Below are 19,303 nucleotides of genomic sequence, written 5' to 3' on the forward strand. Positions count from 1 at the left end.
TGGGTGGACCCCAAGAGGTGGGTACCAAGGGACAAATATGTAAGCATTCAGAAAAGGAGCATTTCAGATGTTTCACTTTGCTCTATGTGCACTTTACCTAAATGAAAAGGAATAGAAGGACAGGGGGAAAAAAAGAGCATCATAGTAAAAATCACACATAGGTGCATGTGTGAATAACAGCCCCTGAAAGATGTCCACATGCTGACCCCTGGAGCCTGTACTTAGGTGATGTTGCCTGATACGAGAGACTCTACAGACCGTGATTACATTGAGGATTGTGAAATAGAGAGATGGCCCTGGATTGTCCTGCTGGGCTGATGTCATCACAGAGGCCGCTAGGAGGAGTCGGCAGGAAGAGATGGAAGGACAGAAGCAGAGGTCGGAGGGGCGCACTCTGTGGACAGAGGAAGGAAGGCGCTGAGAGGCTAAGAATGCCGGCAGCCTCTAGAAGCTGGGGGAAACCAGGCAAGCACTTTCTCCCCTGGAACCTCCAGAAGGATCACTGCCCCCACCACCACCTCGCTGTTAGCCCAGAGAGACTGGCATCAGTCTTCTGACCCCCAGAACTGCAACATAATAAATTCATGTGTAAGCCAGCCGGTCTGTGGTCCCTGGTAACAGCAGCAATAGGAAGATCAGACGGGGTGCACCACTTGCTAGACTCATACCCGAGTGCTCTGCCTCATCTCAGTTCACCTTCCCAACTGTCCTGGGACTCAGGCCTATGCCATTATTATACTCATTCTGTAAATGAGGAAAGTGAAGCTCAGACAGGTCAGCATGCACCCCCTGGCCCCCCAGATCCCCCACCACTGAAGTGGAGCAGCTGTGATTGGAGCCCATATGCCAGAGCTCCAGGCCTTTGTCCCTCGCGGCCACCCCTGGATGGGAAGGGCAGAGCTGCAGAGGTCGTGGCCTGTCCCCACGGGCATGTGCTGGCCTCAGAGTTGGCTCGTCCAGCCTGTGGCACTCACAGCCCAGCCTCCAGGATGCGGGGCTGTGAGGCAGAGATGGGGACCGCAGGGTTGCTGTAATAGCGTTGGGGACTGGAGGCTTGCTTCTGGGCCATGGAAACATTTCACGTGTGCCCACTGGGCATCGCATTTCACAAACGTGTGTTAACTCAGTCCCCTAAAAATCTAAGTCTCCCTGGTTTCCCTGCACAACCGCGTGATGCTGTTGCTGTCGGCTGTGGCGTGCGCAGACGAGCATGTGTGTCTGGCTGCGTGAGTGAGGGAATTCTACCAAGCTCCTGGCTCTGCCTCCCCTGACCTTTGCGACTCTTCAGATCAGACCCATCTTTATTTACCAAATGGGCGGTCAGAAGACAGGACAGCCAGTCTGTGCAGAGAATTCCAGCAGCTAATATAGGAGCCAAGCCCGTGACATTGGCTTCCTGAGCTCCACATTTATCTCAGCTGAGCGTAGGATAGTACTTGCCCAGTTAACAGCAGGAGATGCACATTTTTCTCTCTGCCTTTTGGATGGTTCCTCTGGATCACACAGAGTGGCTCTGTTGCCTGCTTTCCCTTTGCCCAAATATCTGGGCAAACTGGTTAGGATTAAGGACTTTAGGGACAATCAGAACACCAGCTCCACTTCCCACAGGCTAGGTAACCATGGCAGGTAACCTATACCTGTCATACATGGAGGGTCTGAAAGAGGATGCTCTCATTCTTCCAAACCCAAAAGAAGGTCAGATTTTTCAAGAACCTCAGAGATCATCTGGTCCTGTTTCCACGTTTTGTAGATGGAGAAATCTGACCAAGGGCAGAGGTGAGTAGACAGGAGAGAAGTGGGTGGCCATCCCCACTGTATGGTCGGCTGTCACTGCAAGGTTGACTGATGGTGAAAATCGCCTTCCCATCAGAAGCACTTCCAGTAGACGATTAAGAACTATGATATGATAATCATTTGGACAACTATGGTTATTAGTCTTATTTGCAGACACAGCGTTCAATTATTCAGAGCACTCTAGTGCAATAGTCCCCTGGAAATTTCTCAGCCATCAGCACAGAGAGTCTATTTTAAATGAATATATTCAGCACTTTCCTAAGACCTACTTATCATACACAGGAGACCAACTACCTATGGAAAATCAGCTCACTACAAAAGGAGGCATGGGAGCTTTAAAACAGTTCTTATTGCACAGTAGCCAAATAATTTATTGAAAAAAAGAAAAAGAAAACACAGGCTTACCTTCTTGCCTTTGGGGCTGTCCAGAAGGCTGTATTCAAATCTCTAAGTAAGCAGAGGTTAGTTTCTCAGCCTTGTTCTCCAGAACATCCCTACACGAAGAGATCGATAACTCAATGTCCATGGAGCCCTCCTGATACTCAGAAACTGGTCTTATGTGTTTATTTGCAATGTGAGGGGAAGCAGGCTTAACATAGGCAGCTCTACCAAGACCAGAGCACGTCTCTCTCTCTCTCTCTCTCACACACACACACAATTCAATAGCTGTATCCTATGGAAATGCTTCTGGAAATCTCAGAAGCCAAACCATCATGTCAAGCTTCTCAGACCCCTGTCAGAGCCACTGCTCTCACTATTGAAGCAATAAACCATGTTTACCAGAGTCTTCCTTTCACTGGCTGAGTTGCCCCACTTCCCTGCCACGGACTATGAGCCAGCCAGAGCTCCTCCAAGAAAACTTAAACAGAAGAACCCTTGCTCACTGGGAGCTTGTCAGAATTTAGGGAGGTCTCAGTTCAGTTCAGTCACTCAGTCGTGTCCGACTCTTTGCGACCCCATGAATCAGCACACCAGGCCTCCCTGTCCATCACCAGCTCCTGGAGTTCACTCAGACTCATGTCCATCGAGTCGGTGATGCCATCCAGCCATCTCATTCTCTGTCGTCCCCTTCTCCTCCCGCCCCCAACCTTTCCCAGCATCAGAGTCTTTTCCAGTGAGTCAACTCGTCGCATGAGGTGGCCAAAGTATTGAAGTTTCAGCTTTAGCATCAGTCCTTCCAATGAGGTCTGACCATAGGAAAAAACTGAACAGTGTATCCTACTTTGGACTCGGGTGATTTTTTTTCAAATATCTTCTATAAAACTGGCCCAAGTGGTACAAAGGGATGAGGGACGGGGCTCAGGCTTGGCCTCTCGGCTGGGTCAAATGCACACCATTGATGGGTATGGCTGCAGTGGAAGTCCAGAAAGCACGGCTCTGGGTTTCACTTTGTGTCCGGCAGTGAAGGGTTGTAGCTACCTCGGCCCAGAGGCTGGGATGACAAGCTTTTCAAGTCTGTGCTCTCAGCTAAAGAAAAGGCAATGCTTTCAGGGTAGGGAAATTAACAGGAGCCTTTTCTACAGGTTCCTTTCAGGTTAGCAAGGATTCGGTTCAGTGAAGAATCCGTGAGTAGGATGTCTGGGGAAAACTTTTGAGTAGATCTGGGTATTCACATGGCTTGTCCTCTAGAGGAGCCCAGCAGGAAATCTGAGAAACACCTTTACCATAAAGATCACACCTTTCTATACCCTCACATTCTCCCTCTGTCAGCCTCACTCCCTGGTCTACCCATTGCATTAGGGGTGCTTGAGGTTTCCTAAGCAAGGGAAGAATGGTTGAGGGGGCGTCTCCCATTGCCCAGGAGCTTATCCACCTTATGGATGTCCTACTGACTTCGGACACATTGGTGTGATGAAATCCAGTCCCTGGGGAAAGCACGGCAATACTTGCTATTCTAAAGACATTTAAAAAAAAAATTTTTTTCCATTCCACTGAGCATTTGCTCTGTCCTGTAGGAAGAGTCCTGTGCTCAGAGTTTGGGTCCCGCTCAGCTATGAAGGCAGCCATGGGGTACTGGATGGGAAGGCTGTGCTGCTGGGAGGTTGTCAGCTCTTTGCTTACTCGTTTATCCAATCTGCACATTTTTACTCAGAATTTCCCATGTGTCCCTTTGTTAGGTGGTGTGGACGCAGCATGAATAAGAAGGTCAAGTCATTGCCATCATGAAGCTTACAGTCTAGTGAAAGTCAAAGTGTTAGTTGCTCACTCATGTCCGACTCTTTGCAACCCCATGGACTATATCTTCTGTCCATGGAATTCTCCAGGCAAGAATACTGGAGTGGGTACCCACTCCCTTCTCCAGGGGATTGCCCCAACCCAGGGATCAACCCAGGTATTATGCATTGCAGGCAGATTCTTTACCATCCGAGCCCCCAGGGAGGCTTAGTGAGGGAGGCAGTAAACAAATATACATGATGTTTCCGGAGTGTTATACAGGGTGGAGGAAATAAACAAGAGGAGGACATGGCAAGTACTGGAGAGAACCCCCAGCAGAGCGTGAGCAGAGAAGATCTCTAGGAGGCAGTAGTCATGGTGAGTCTCGAACCATGGGGGAAAACCACCTAAGACTCAAGCCAGGAAAAGAACATTCCAGCCAAAGGAAAATAGCAGGTGTCAAGGCGCTTGGGAAGAAGACATTTTGGTATATTTGAGATTATAGGAAAAGCCATCTAGTAAAAGGGGGACTTGCAGAGGAAAAGGAAGAGAACCATCAGAGAGGTGTGCAGGGGCAGGGTCCTAGGGAGGTGTGGAGACCAGGGACCAGGACCAGCATTCAGGTTTCAGCCTGTGCAGCAGGGACCCCAATAAGGTTTCAAGTAGAAAATGATGGACTCCAGTTGACTCCGTCTAGTGAGACTCTGGCTCCTTTGTGGAGGATAAACTAGGAGAAGATCAGAAGCTGGGAGAAGGGGCTGGGAGGCTGTCACCAAAATCAGGCCAGAGGTGACAGTGGTCCAGCCCAGGGCCGTGATAGAGGGGAGGTGACGGATTTGCACAGAAGGAGCCCCCACATGCTGGCATAGGGGGTAGTATGCAATAGGTGCTCAATCATGGTTTCATATGCAGTGAACCCACTGCTGGAATGTTAGGCTAGAATTAAATGTTCATCTCTGATGCACCTTTGCGCTGTAGGAAAGGAAAAATAATGTTCCCTCTATCCTTCCGGGTTGTTGGCTGAGACCCACCTGTAATAAAAAGGCAGATTAACATGAGAAAGAAAATGGAATTACATATGTACCAAAAGGAGCCTCACAAAGATATGAGACTCAAAGGCAGCTGGGCAGTGGAGGCTGATGTGCCATCCCGAGGGAAAGAAAGGGAGGGGAGCCCGGGCTTCAGAGGCGGGCAGGCAGTTCACAGCGAGGTGAGAAGAGATGCTTGGTGAGCCGGGGTCTTCCTGCCAGGCACATAGGTGTCTCAGGCTGAAAAGTCACATCTGGTAAGAGCTCTCTTCCTGGTACAGGCCCCCTGTTGCATTCCTTTAGGCAGATAAGAGGGAATGAAACGTTTTTATCCTGAGTCCATGTATGCGTGCTCAGTTGTGTCCAACTCTGCGACCCATGGACTGAAGCCCACCAGGCTCCTCCGTCCATGGGATTCTCCAGGCAAGAAAACTGGAGTGGGTTGCCATGCCCTCCTCCAGGGGATCTTCCTGATCCAGGGATCAAACCATGGTGGGTCTCCTGCATTACAGGCGGATTCTTTACTGCTGGGCCACACTGGATCTGACTGCCTTCAGTTCCATGTGCCTGAATTACATATTTTGGGGTTACACCTTCTGCTACCCCACAGGGAAGATCCTCTTATTTCTCTCAGTGAGGGAAGAGTGGGTCTGCAAGTTCTTCCTAAGTGGCCAGCCACCCACGCAGGGGATGGATGTTTCTGGAGACGTCTGTTGCTGCACTGATTCTACCCGGGGCTCTTGGCACTCAGTGACCAAGGTTTAACTGCAGGTAACTGGGGAAACTCTGCATTTTATTTCCACCTCTAAGACATTACTTTGCCAACCAAGGTCCATCTAGTCAAGGCTATGGTTTTTCCATGCGGTCGTGTATGGTTGTGAGAGTTGGACTGTGAAAAAAGCTGAGGGCCAAAGAACTGATGCTTTTGAACTGTGGTGCTGGAGAAGACTCTTGAGAGTCCCTTGGACTGCAAGGAGATCCAACCAGTCCATTCTAAAGGACATCAGTCCTGGGTGTTCACTGGAAGACTGATGCTGAAGCTGAAACTGCAATACTTTGGCCACCTCATGTGAAGAGTTGACTCACTGGAAAAGACTGATGCTGGGAGGGATTGGGGGCAGGAGGAGACGGGGACGACAGAGAACGAGATGGCTGGATGGCATCACCGACTCGATGGACATGAGTTTGAGTGAACCCCAGGAGTTGGTGATGGACAGGGAGGCCTGGCGTGCTGTGATTCATGGGGTCGCAAAGAGTCGGACACGAATGAGCGACTGAACTGACTGAACTGAACTGAACCCTGATTTTGAGCTTAACTCCCCATGGGACCTTTCTACAGAGGAAAGCAAGTGATTCTCCTTGACCTTCCATCACTGACTTTGGAGGAATCTGCCCAGAACCTTGTCAACTCAGATGCTCATTTGCCTGATGGAACCAGGCTGCTTCCACAGTCCCATCTCAAGAAAATCAAGGGACACCTCGGGGGTTTGGGGGGCTCATCCAGCATGGAGAGCATTTGGGTACATGGCTGATTATATGCTTTATTATGGATGCTAACGTGTGCTGGACACTTGTACCGTGAGTGTTAGCATTTAGATTCAGTTAGACTTTATTTTTTTGGGCTCCAAAATCACTGCGGATGCTGATTGCAGCCAGGAAATTAAAAGACGCTTACTCCTTGGAAGGAAAGTTATGACCAACCTAGATAGTATATTCAAAAGCAGAGACATCATTTTGCCAACAAAGGTCTGTCTAGTCAAGGCTATGGTTTTTTCCAGTGGTCATGTATGGATGTGAGAGTTGGACTGTGAAGAAAGCTGATGGCTGAAGAATTGATGCTTTTGAACTGTGGTGTTGGAGAAGACTCTTGAGAGTCCCTTGGACTGCAAGGAGATCCAACCAGTCCATTCTAAAGGAGATCAATCCTGGGTGTTCATTGGAAGGACTGATGCTAAAGCTGAAACTGCAATACTTTGGCCACCTCATGCGACGAGTTGACTCACTGGAAAAGACTCTGATGCTGGGAAAGGTTGGGGGCGGGAGGAGAAGGGGACGACGGAGAATGAGATGGCTGGATGGCATCACCGACTCTGTGGACATGAGTTTGAGTGTACTCCGGGAGTTGGTGATGGACAGGGAGGCCTGGCGTGCTGTGATTCATGGGGTCGCGGAGAGTCGGACATGACTGAGTGACTGAACTGAACTGAACTGAATGCCCAACCTTACAGTCCAGCTGCACCAGTGCCTCCAGGTCATGGACGCTGAGTGTGAGAAACACGCCCACCAGCCCAGACTCAAAGAATGGACTTGGAGACTTGAGGTGCAGCGGGAGGTGAGACCTTAATGACGCTCTTGCAAGATGGGGTGTCTGGTGGGCAGGCATATCCAAAGTCATTACATGGAGCAAGTTATCCCTGGGACACAAGTCCCTCCCCCAGTTCCTCATAGCTGAGTACTACGGGGCGGACGATCTTCCCAGATGTCGCCTAGGTGTGTTCCCTCCCTCTTTATGGGCTGGCCCCTCCCTGACATCTTGTTTCCTCCTTTCCCGCACACTTAGTCCCGTTCTTATGTTTTGAATTCACCAATAGAATGAACCCGTGTGAAAATCCTAGGCATCTCACCCTCCCTTTGTTTGCCCGGAATTTATAGTTTTGTAACTCTACTGCTGCTGCAACTAATTCACTTCAGTCATGTCCGACTCTGTGCGACTCATCAGTAAGCTATTCTTGAAAAGGGACCACTGTAAGTTTTGCATTATATGCCAATCTTTTGGCAGTTTCATGGAAGGCAGTTCTTCCATAGACCATGGGATGGTTTCAGGATGATTAAAGTGCATGACATTTATTGTGCACTGTATTTCTATTATTATTATATCAGCTCCACCTCAGATCCCTGGGTTGGGAAGATCCCCTGAAGAAGGGAATGGCAACCCACTCCAGGATTCTTGCCTGGGAAATCCCATGGACAGTGGAGCCTGGTGGGCTACAGTCCATGGGCTCTCAAAGAACTGGAGACAATTTAGCAACTAAACACCAACAATGAAGTTGAGTACTCAGTATATCACTGAGCTCACAGTCTCTCCGCTAGGCTGAAACAACTTGCTGTGGGAAACAGAGCAAGATGGTGTTGGGAGAACACATGCACAGAGTGAATTTCTTCCGTAAGTCTGGGCCGTCTCCCATGTAGCCTTGCGCTTGCACCGTATTGATGTGAGATTATTTTCATTGGGATAAAACCCTGGGCTGTGTTAAGAGAGGAGTGTGGGGTTGTTGTGATTACTTCTTAGCATAATCACAAAGAGCCCCCATGTGGCCTCCAGCAAAGCCAACTGGAGCCCTTCCTTTCTGTGGTTTCTTTCAAGACGGTCTTTGTGTTTTCAGACGAAGAAAAGGAAAGTGGCGTGCAAACGCATTCAGCGTGTCCCCCTTAGCGCTTACATAAGTTTAATCCTCGCTGATGACTTGCAAATACAGAGGATACACAAACTTACTTTTGACCTTTACAGTAAAGAAAGTCATCTATTTGCTCTGCTCTCACTGGTGTTAAGAGAAGTTACACTTGTGAATCCCTAATACATCAATGAGATTACAGACTCCTGGGGGAGCCATTTAATTTTTTTACAACTATATATATATATTTAATGTTGAGCTGAAAGAAAGTAGAAAAAAATTTTTAAAAAACGGATGTCCTGTATAAAGAACAACTTAGACTGACCTTGAGTCTTAGGTATTCTTTCTCAGAGCACAGCTCCAGAGAGTGGGTCCCCAGGACGGTCTGGTAGGGGAGGGGTTGAGTTGATGGGGCCAGTTCCCGGGGCCCCACGCCTTCTAGGAAGGCTGGTTTGATAGTCTGCCTGAGTCCTCATCCTTTATCCCCACCCAGGACGTCAGTCTTGTTCTCTGTCCTCTAATGGGACGTGGCAAAGGCTCCTACTGCCCTGGGCGTAGTCGAATAAGGGGCTGTCTTTCCTTATGTACCTGCAAAAAAGCAACCACCATGCTAAGTGCTTGAAATGCAGCGTTTCACTCAATCCTCACTGGGGCTTCCCTAAGACCAGCAAGCCTGGTCCCCAAATCTCAGATGAAGAACACACAGATGACAGGGAAGTGGCTACAATCAGCCTGATCGCCAAGCTCAGATTGCCAGCCTTTTCTTTAAAGGCACATAGCACTGTGTTTGGCTCTGCCAACCACAAGCTCTTTGTCACAACCCACTTTTGTCCTTGTGGAGGGAAGGCACCATTGACAATATATAAATGACAGATATGGTCACATTCTGCTAAAATATTTCCTAAAAAATGTGGGTAGCCGGATTCAGCCAGTCAGCCAGAGTTTGCTGATGCCTGTCCCTAAATGCTTGCTGTTTTTTGCTCCTCCAGGCTTTTCAGTGAGGACCTCAGGCTTTGGAGTTCCATAGAGCTGGGCTCACACTTAGCCTCTGCCACTTGCTTGCTTTGTCATGTTGGAGAAATCACTTTACCCCTGTGAGCTTGGTTCCTCATTTGTGAAACAGGCTAAAGGACAATCTGAGAGCATAGCCATATGAGAGAATGGGTGTGAAGCATTGAACCCTGAGCTTGATTCTGGGATAGATGGTGACTGTGGCCTCCAACCCTTAGAGATGCTCTGATGATCCAGCTCCTGACTCTCAGGAGAAAGAGTCAACCTAGGTTGGTGGTCCAGGGCTCTCCTGGTGGCTGAGTAGTGAAGAATCTGCCTGCCAAGCAGCAGTCATGGGTTCGATCCCTGGGTTGGGAAGATCCCCTAGAGGAGGAAATGGTAAGCCCCTTTGGTATTCTTTGGGCTTCCCTAGCAGTTCAGACAGTAAAGAATCTGCCTGCAGTGTGGGAGACCCAGGTTCCATCCCTGGGTCAGAGAAGAAAATGGTAATCCACTCCAGTATCCTTGCCTGGAAAATTCCATGGATGAGGAGCCTGGAGTGATATAGTCCATGGAGTCGCAAAGAGTCAGACACCACTGAGCGGCTTCACTTTCACTTTTCTGGTATTCCTGCCTGGAGAATTCCATGGACAGAGGAGCCTTCCGGGCTACAATCCACGGGGTCCAAAGAGTTGGACACAGCTGAGCAACTGAAACAAAAGAGGCTTGTTGTCCCCCACCGATGCGTGTTCAGAGTAAGCAGGGAACGTTCCAGGTCCACGGACCAGCTTTCAATCCAGTCTGTCTCCAAAAGAGCAATTTGGCATCAGGGAACAAAAGTCAGAATCTTACAATAGGAATTCATGCCGCTAAGATCCCAGGAAACATGCAGTCCAATACTAAAGCGTATGGGGGAAAGCAAGGCCTTTTAAAAATGCTTTTTAGAGAGTAAGAGACACAAAGAGCCCCTCACTGCTTTACACTTGTAAGGAGACCCCTGCTGGACTCCCAATTCTAATCTGCAGCAAAAAGCCACAGGGCTTCTGGTTCCCTTGACTTGCTTTCTTGTTTCACCAGAGCCTCTGGCAGGAAAACTCAAACCAGAGAGGTGCCTTAGAATTGGCTTCAGCAGGGCCTTTTCTGTCAATCTGCTGCTGACACTGGAAACATATAGGTGGTGACATGACACAGTTTGTTATTTCTTTTTCTTCTGATACGATCATCCTAGAGGAACCATAGCCATCAGCTGTGTACTCACAGCTCCCTTCGGTATAGAGCTCTGGAAAATTAAACCATAGGATCAGGTTGAAATAATGGTAATGGTGATGATGAGAACACAGAGGGCTGGGGGAACTGGGGTCCTGGCTCCGCTTACAGAGGCAGGGTAAATGGGGTGGGTCATCTTGTTTAACAGTGGAAAAGTGGGGTCATGCACATGAATCTATTTATTCCTTCCTCTCCTACCACCTGTCTTGTAGTTGTTTAAGTGCATTTATTAAGCTCACATAATTTAAAAGTCCAGGGGTCTTTTGGTTTCAGGTAGGGTTAGATCCAGGAAATTCAAACTATGCCATTAGAGTTTAGTCTGTGTGTGTGTGTTTCCTTCCCAGCCCCCACCTTTCTACCTGTATCTCTCGCTTACTTATTCATGAAGAAGTTAAAAATTAAAAGGTCTCAATGACAATAACATCTCACACTGAGGTACAGTGTTAGGTGGGGGGTAGTCTAAGAAGATTTATGCTGAAGGAGGAAGCATCTGAGTTTGCGATTGTAACCCCCAAGGAGGAGAGTGATCTAAAGAGGCATTGTTCAACCTGTGCTCTCTGAATACCCACCGAAGAGCCTGCTGTGCTTGCTGGTCATGATGCAGTTCCCTGGGCCTTGTCCCAAACCAACAGAATGAGATTCCTGGAGGGGCAAGGCCCTGGCAATGCGTTCCTTTAGCATGTTCCATCCGGATGGTGTGTGCATTCCAGTTTAAAGCAACCTTCCTGAGTCGTGTACACAGACCACCTTGACTTAGCAGTGAGGTGCGCTCTAGGCAGACAGCCTCCCTGAGGCCCTAAACAGTGGCCTCTTTTTCATGCAGCAGTGCAGCAAGCATGGGTATCTTGTGACGAGCCCGCCTCTAGGTAGGCATAGGAGATGTGAGATGCACAGGAAGTTTCCACGAGTTCCTTTCAACCATCATTGCAGTTTTGGAGAAGGAAAGTGTAATGTCCCTAACTCATGTATCTTCCCGCTCTACAGATCCTAGCGTGGGCTCTGAAGGGAGGTGGCTGGATTCACGATTCCTGCCCTGCCCCTTAGGTACAGTCCGAGTGATCTTGAGAAAGTTAGTGGTATCTGAGTCTCAGTTTTCTCATGGGCGAGACCTGTGCCCCAGACGGTGGGTGAGGATTAAGAGATGAATCTCTGGAGGCATTTAGCATGCTGTCTGACATCTAAGAGGTGCTCAGTAAACCTCAACCACTGTGATTTCATTGTTCTTATTTGTACTTGATCTATATTCTGCCCAGAGAGGAGAAATAAGATTTTAATCTGAGAAAGCTACCAGACTTCTACATCTTCTGCAAACTACCATAGGGTCAATAGAACCTTAGGGAATGATTTGACTTCTCTGCTGGCCTTAGTTATGTAAAATCAACTGTGGATAATCATATAGAAATGATAATGAATATTTAGTTCATTTCCATCTGGGACTCAACAGAGCATGGTAGTGAAGAGCAAAAGTTTTAGTGCAAAACAGATACACGTGTGAGCCTGATTCTGTCACTTACTAACTCTGTGACCTCGGGCAAGTTACTAAACTCAGTTTTCTAGTCCATACAACGGGGAGAATAATGGGGTTCTTCTCTCTGGCTTGTTGTGAGGATTTACTGGTTGCTGGACATAAAGCACCTATTTGCTCCATAGAAAGTACTTTACCATCACCACCACCAACCTCTACCACTGTCTTCAAAGACTCTGTCAAGTGGGGTGTGCTCCACGTACTGTATGGAAGGAGACTTTAGTTAGGTTTAATATTTTTCATATTTTAAAATGGTTATGGAGTAAGTTTTGAAAGCTTATTCGGTTCAGTTCAGTTCAGTTCAGTTCAGTCGCTCAGTCGTGTCCGACTCTCCGCGACCCCATGAATCACAGCACGCCAGGCCTCCCTGTCCATCACCAACTCCCGGAGTTCACTCAAACTCATGTCCATCGAGTCGGTGATGCCATCCAGCCATCTCATTCTCCGTCGTCCCCTTCTCCTCCCGCCCCCAACCTTTCCCAGCATCAGAGTCTTTTCCAGTGAGTCAACTTGTCGCATGAGGTGGCCAAAGTATTGCAGTTTCAGCTTTAGCATCAGTCCCTCCAATGAACATCCAGGATTGATCTCCTCTAGAATGGACTGGTTGGATCTCCTTGCAGTATAAGGGACTCTCAAGAGTCTTCTCCAACACCACAGTTCAAAAGCATCGATTCTTCGGCGATCAGCCTTCTTCACAGTCCAACTCTCACATCCATACATGACCACGGGAAAAACCATTGCCTTGACTAGACGGACCTTGGTTGGCAAAGTAATGTCTCTGCTTTTTAATATACTATCAAGGTTGGTCATAACTTTCCTTCCAAGGAGTAAGCGTCTTTTAATTTCATGGCTGCAATCAGCATCTGCAGTGATTCTGGAGCCCAAAAAAACGAAGTCTGACACTGTTTCCACTGTTTTTCCATCTATTTCCCATGAAGTGACGGGACCAGATGCCATGATCTTTGTTTTCTGAATGTTGAGCTTCAAGCCAACCTTTTCACTCTCCTCTTTCACTTTCATCAAGAGGCTTTTGAGTTCCTCTTCACTTTCTGCCATAAGGGTAGTGTCATCTGCATATCTGAGGTTATTGATATTTCTCCCGGCAATCTTGATTCCAGCTTGTGCTTCTTCCAGCCCAGCGTTCCTCATGATGTACTCTGCATATAAGTTAAATAAGCAAGGTGACAATATACAACCTTGACATACACCTTTTCCTATTTGGAACCAGTCTGTTGTTCCATGTCCAGTTCTAACAGTTGCTTCCTGACCTGCATACAGGTTTCTCAAGAGGCAGGTCAGGTGGTCTGGGATTCCCATCTCTTTCAGAATGTTCCACAGTTTATTGTGATCGACACAGTCAAAGGCTTTGGCATAGTCAATGAAGCAGAAATAGATGTTTTTCTGAAACTCTCTTGCTTTCTCCATGATCCAGCGGATGTTGGCAATTTGATCTCTGGTGCCTCTGCCTTTTCTAAAACCTGCTTGAACATCTGGGAGTTCACGGTTTATATACTGCTGAAGCCTGGCTTGGAGAATTTTGAGCATGACTTTACTAGTACTAAGCTTTTTTACTAACTACATTTTTTTTTTTTTTTTTACTGCGCCAAATCTTAGTTGTGGCATGTGGAATCTTCAGTCTTCATTGTGGCGCGCGGGTTCTTTAGTTGGGGCGTGTGAACTCTTTCTTAGTTTTGGCACGTGGGATCTAGTTCCCTGGCCCGGGATCGAACCCGGGTCCCCTGCATGGGGAGCGCGGAGTCTTAGCCACTGGCCCACCCGGGGAATCCCCTATCAACACTCTACAGAAAGGAACTCTACCAGCCAGAGAAGAGACGCTTGGGTTAGAAGAATGGGAGCAGGGGATGGAGTGACTTTCTCAGGCTGTTCCAGGGCTGACCTCCGGACGTGGGGAAGAGGAGGGCGTGATGAGGCGCTACTGGACCCCCTTGGGAGCTGTGTTTCTCTCCCTCCCCGTTTCTTGTCCTTCCCTTCTCTTCCCTTTTCTTTCTTTAGATGAATATGGAGATTTAGAGATTTTTTCCCCCCTGAGATTGGGCCATCGCTTTAGATTCTGGCAAAACACAGAAGTGCCCGTTTGTTTCCTCCTGTGTCTTCGTTCTTGCCACAAAATAACACGGAACAGAGGGAAGCACTATCTAAGGCATTTCTGTTCGAGGGAAAAGCCTTCAGTGATCACTGCTACCGCTAGAGGTTTCTTCTGCCTCTCTGACTGTGTAATGAGATGGTTCTGAAATGAGTCTGTACTCTGAAATGATTCTCTGGTGTAATCGTTTTTCTCGCCTTGAGTTGTTTTTATTTTTTTTCCCAGTTTTCCCTGAGGCACCTGAACCTGAGATAGTTTCCCCCTCCCACCCACTCAGGACGTGCCCGTCACGTCGGAAGCCTCAGAGAAGCCGCATTTGGGCCGCGAGATGCTCAGCCAGGACACACACCGCTGGGTCCATGTGGCCCCCAGTGGGGCAGTAGAGGTATTTTCAGGGTCACTGAACAAAAGATCTGACCCCCCTCCTCCCAGTCACAAGGTGCGAAGTTGCTCTCCTCCCACTTGCCTGTCAGTCCTCCAGGAGAGGACTCTGTCTGCCCTGGGTGTTTTCACAGCTCCCTAACACTCCCTCATGTCCCTCTATAATGAAGTCAGGAGGCAGGCCTCTCAGCAGCTGACTGTATGCAGTTAGAATTTAATACCTTTATATATCCCTCCTTGCGGTTACCATTTATGGCAAGAGACACTGGTTTTCCATTTGCCACAGTGACTTTTAGTTTCCTTGAACACTTGGGTCACAGAGAACTGGGTAAAAAGATTTAAGCAAATAACCTAGGTGACATGTAGGTACGTCAAAAATGCTGGTGGCTAGGGAGGTTGTGAAGGATGGAAGCTTGGGGAAACTGAGCTTGGTGCAGTGACATCCCTTCCCTCCTTGGGGTTCACGTCCAACGTGGAGCCGCCATCTCTTGAAGCCAGTTGGCTCCATGCATCTGTTGGTGAGAGTCTTTACGAACTCACAAAGCCCAGCTCTCCAGAGGGGCAAAGGCGTGGTGCTGGGGAATATCTTTGTGTTGGTCCTTGGTTGTGAATGAAATAGTCCCAGGAGGCTCTTTCCCTGGGATGAGAGTCAGAGCAGCAGGGAGATGGGAAGTCAGAGCTTGGTCACCTTGGGTTTCTATCTAAGCCAGGCAAGTATCACCATAGGTTCTGGAGTCACGCCCCTTGGGTTCAAATCCAAACCTGTGCTCTGGCACTTATTAAACTGGGCAACCACAGGCAGGTTGCCCATCTTTGGGCTGCAGTTTTCCCATCTGTAAAATGGGATACTAATAGAGCTTACTGGTAGGGTTGTTGTGAAAGTTTGAGTGAAGAATACAGAGTACCTATTAAAAAGAACATAGTTCATGGTAAGTGCTTAATCAATCTCAGGTGCTATCATTGTGACTATTTTCATCGTCATCACTGTCCCTCCTTGGTTGTAACATCGGCCAGGTATCAAAAGATCAAAAAAGATCAGTGGCCTCAAAAGATCAGTGGCCCATGGCTGATCCACAGTAAATGCTGACTCCCTGCCATTCCCTTCTCCTGCAAATGATAGACAGAAGGCTGGTGCAGTCTTGCACAGATACAGATATATGCGGCTTTGGTGCCTGACTTACTCTGAACAGTATAATGAGCACAGTGCAGCTGCCTCCTAGGCACCATGCCCCTGGGATGTTGGGTGTACACAGTTCTGGGAGGCAGATTGAATGTCACTCATTGAGAATGGTACTCATGCCTTATGATGGAGCTCTCTGGCCAAGCCGGCCAAGCCAGGCCACCCATCTGTAACAGTCCTTTTGTAAAAGCACATTCCAGCTCTAGCAGGAGTGGTCTCCTCTCCTCTTAAGATCTTTAAGATAGAAACACTGACAATGTCAGTGTCTTCAGCAGCTAAGCCCAGGTTTAACCCCAAGCTACTCCTCTAAGTTGGTAGTGAGCTGCCCCATGTTCCCTTTGTTCATCTACTATCGATCTAAACTAATCAGTTAATTAGCCCAGACGAGAAGTCTTCTGCGGTGTTAAATAACTCTCAAAATCTGCTGGAGATGCCTGAGTTACCTGATTGGCTATAACTTGAAGTTCATTACTTCTACACAAAGAGATGTTCAGTGCAGGGTCTGGATAACAAGCTGGAATCCTCACTGACATCAAATTCTGTTTGTTTATAGGAAAAACAAAATCGTCCCTTTAGATCAGTGGTTTTCAAAAAGTGGGCCCAGAGACACCAGTATCAGCAGCATCTGGGAATGTGTCAGGCCCCACACATGACCCTCTGAATCAGACACTCTGCAGGCAAGGCCTTGCAATCAGTTCCTGAAGCCCTCCCAGTGATGCTCACGGAGGCAAAAGCTTGAAAACCAGTGCTTTCAACTGTCTCTTCAGATTACAGATTTGTTTTGTCTTCTGGCAGAGAGAAGAGAAAACAGGAAGGATGAAAAAGAGAAGGAGAGAGGAGGCGCAGGAGAGGAAATCAGAAAGATGGGGAAACAAGACCCGCGCCATATGGATGGGAAGTCTGTTTACCAAAGTGTGACCTTGAAGAGCAGCGTGGGGCTCATTTAACATCTGGGACTATTATTCCAGAGCCTTAGAAACAGCATGGGAGAGGAAGATATTCATCCCCAACCACAGTGAGTGGACAGGGCACAGAGAGTGACCAAAATGCTGCTATCTTGTCAAAAGCGTGTGAGAGGACAGTGGGGTGCTTGCAGTGAGAATAAAGAGTGGGGAAAGCCCAGTGGTTCTCGGGGTGGACTCACAGAGGATATCAGTAAATGCTCTTTGAGTTGACAGAGACGAACCTTCATGGCCTAGACCGAGTTTCCCCAGCTTGTTTGGATCTGGAGAAAGCAGGTGGGTTCGCTGGGCCTGGTCTGCAGGGGAAAGCAGGAGGTGGCCATCGGGCCTCTGCTGTGCCCCCTCCCGCCGCCTTCTGCGACCCAGCCTGACTTAGGGGAAGGAGCCTCAGGCTTCCTTCAGCACAGGGACACCCGCTGTTACTAGTGTGTGACCTTACCAAGTCACGAACTCTCTAACTTCAGGCTCCTCCTCTACAGGAGGAGGAGAAGAGTTGCTTCGGGATGTTTATGCTCAGCATTGTAGCAGGGATGCCTACCTACACAAGCAATACCTGGCACACAGCAGGTGTTGAGTAAGCATTTATTAAGTAAAAGAAAAAGAAAGGGAGGAAAGAAGGAGAATCGGTTGATTTTTGTAAGACTTGTATGAAATACGGCTTTGAAAATGCTTGGCGTAATTCTTGATACAACGATGCACTGGAAGTGGTATCTATCATGGTGAAGACAAGGAGAAAGCAAGCAAGCCTTCTAGGTGCCTAGAACTGAGTCTGTATTCTTGCTGAGAATGTAGCTCTGCTCCTCCCATTCCTCTTTGTCTGCAGTCCATTCTCCAGCTTTAACTTTGGGGCCCGCTCCCTTTTGGCACTGAGTTCACAGCCTTCAAGTTCAATGCATAGTAGGTGTTCCAATGATCATAGAACTGAAATGGACTGCAAGTGTGTAGCCACATTTGAGGTTGTTGTTGGTGGTTGTTCCAAGTGGGACTGACATATTTTCAGTCTCTATAACTAAAGAATTACATGGTATTTTACCTTGTTTTATTTCGAAAATAGGTACTCATCAACTCCAATACTTTGGCCACCTCATGCGACGAGTTGACTCACTGGAAAAGGCTCTGATGCTGGGAGGGATCGGGGGTGGGAGAAGAAGGGGACAACAGAGAATGAGATGGCTTGATGGCATCACCGACTCGATGGACGTGAGTTTGGGTGAACTCCGGGAGTTGGTGATGGACAGGGAGGCCTGGCATGCTGTGATTCATGGGGTCGCAAAGAGTCGGACACAACTGAGCGACTGAACTGAACTGAACCATTTGGCTAACACATTTGCCTCACAGTCACAGTAAGCATTTTTACTAACATCCTTCACCTATGTGATAAGTTACAGAAATGCCATTAGTTGCTTTCATTTACATAATTAAAAGGATGCTCTCATCGTGAAATTTTTGGATATTCCCTGCCTTCCCCTAACCACACCTTCTTGCTTCCTCTTTGAACATCAGTACAAAGGACCAACCTGCCAAACTCAATACAGGAAAGAAATTGGAAGTGGCATTTATTACATTTGCTAAAAGTCTTTGGTTTTCAGTTTTTCTCCAAAGAGCATACATAGGTTTGGGGAATCAGGCCTAAATGGATCCCAAATCCACCTACTATTAACTTTGTGACCTTGAGCAAGTTCTCTAACCCCTCTGAGCCTAAATTTGCATCTGTATTCTATGTAGATTTTATGTGGATTAAATAAATAACATTTGCAAATGTATCTACAATAAATACACACCAAAAGTTAGTTTCCTTCTTTCACCAGCAAGTCATGCAAGTATATTCAACAAATATTGGCCACTGGCAAAGAAAGTCATTGCCCAGACCTTGGTTTCAAGCTAGGACACAGAGAAGGATTCATGGGAGTTTATGTTCCATGAGACATGCGGCTCCTTCTCACCATCTGAAAGAATTGTTGGGGTCTGAGAAGTATTATTCTGTAATCTGCGATCAGCTGTGGCAAAGACACTCAATGGGGAAAAGTCCTTTCAGGCTCCTTGCCAAAAATAGAGTATCGTTCTCTTCTGCATTTTGAATTCTGATGGCAGGTGGACACCGAAGATAAGGAATGGGCTTAGCGTTTGAAAAGTGAGCACTCAAAGCTCATCAGAAGACACACCTTCCTTTAATGCTGTTAACATAGTCACTGCTGTGCTGTTTTGCGTGACAAGCACGGCACTGACCATGGAACCCCCCACATACACACACGCACATACAGTTATCCACTGTTTACCATAAAGTTAGCAATTCTCCAGCTCTTGAGCAAAACAGCAACACCTCATGGGTATTTGTGCCCAAGGAGAAATCACAGAGAACAAGGAGTTTCTCCCAGGGACATTGTTTTCCGTTGCCTTTTGCAGTATCTTCATGCAGACCAGACCCACCTTAGCAAATGGAGTAATAGCTGGTTTTCCCCTGTTAGTATCAGTAGGCTTTGTAAGTTCTTGAAACATCTCTTATAAAGTCACCCTGAACGGTCCTTGC

This window comes from Moschus berezovskii, chromosome 24 (genome assembly GCF_049115385.1).
Source record: "Moschus berezovskii isolate FMDL1 chromosome 24, NW_MosBer_1.0, whole genome shotgun sequence".
Classification (NCBI taxonomy): Eukaryota; Metazoa; Chordata; class Mammalia; order Artiodactyla; family Moschidae; genus Moschus; species Moschus berezovskii.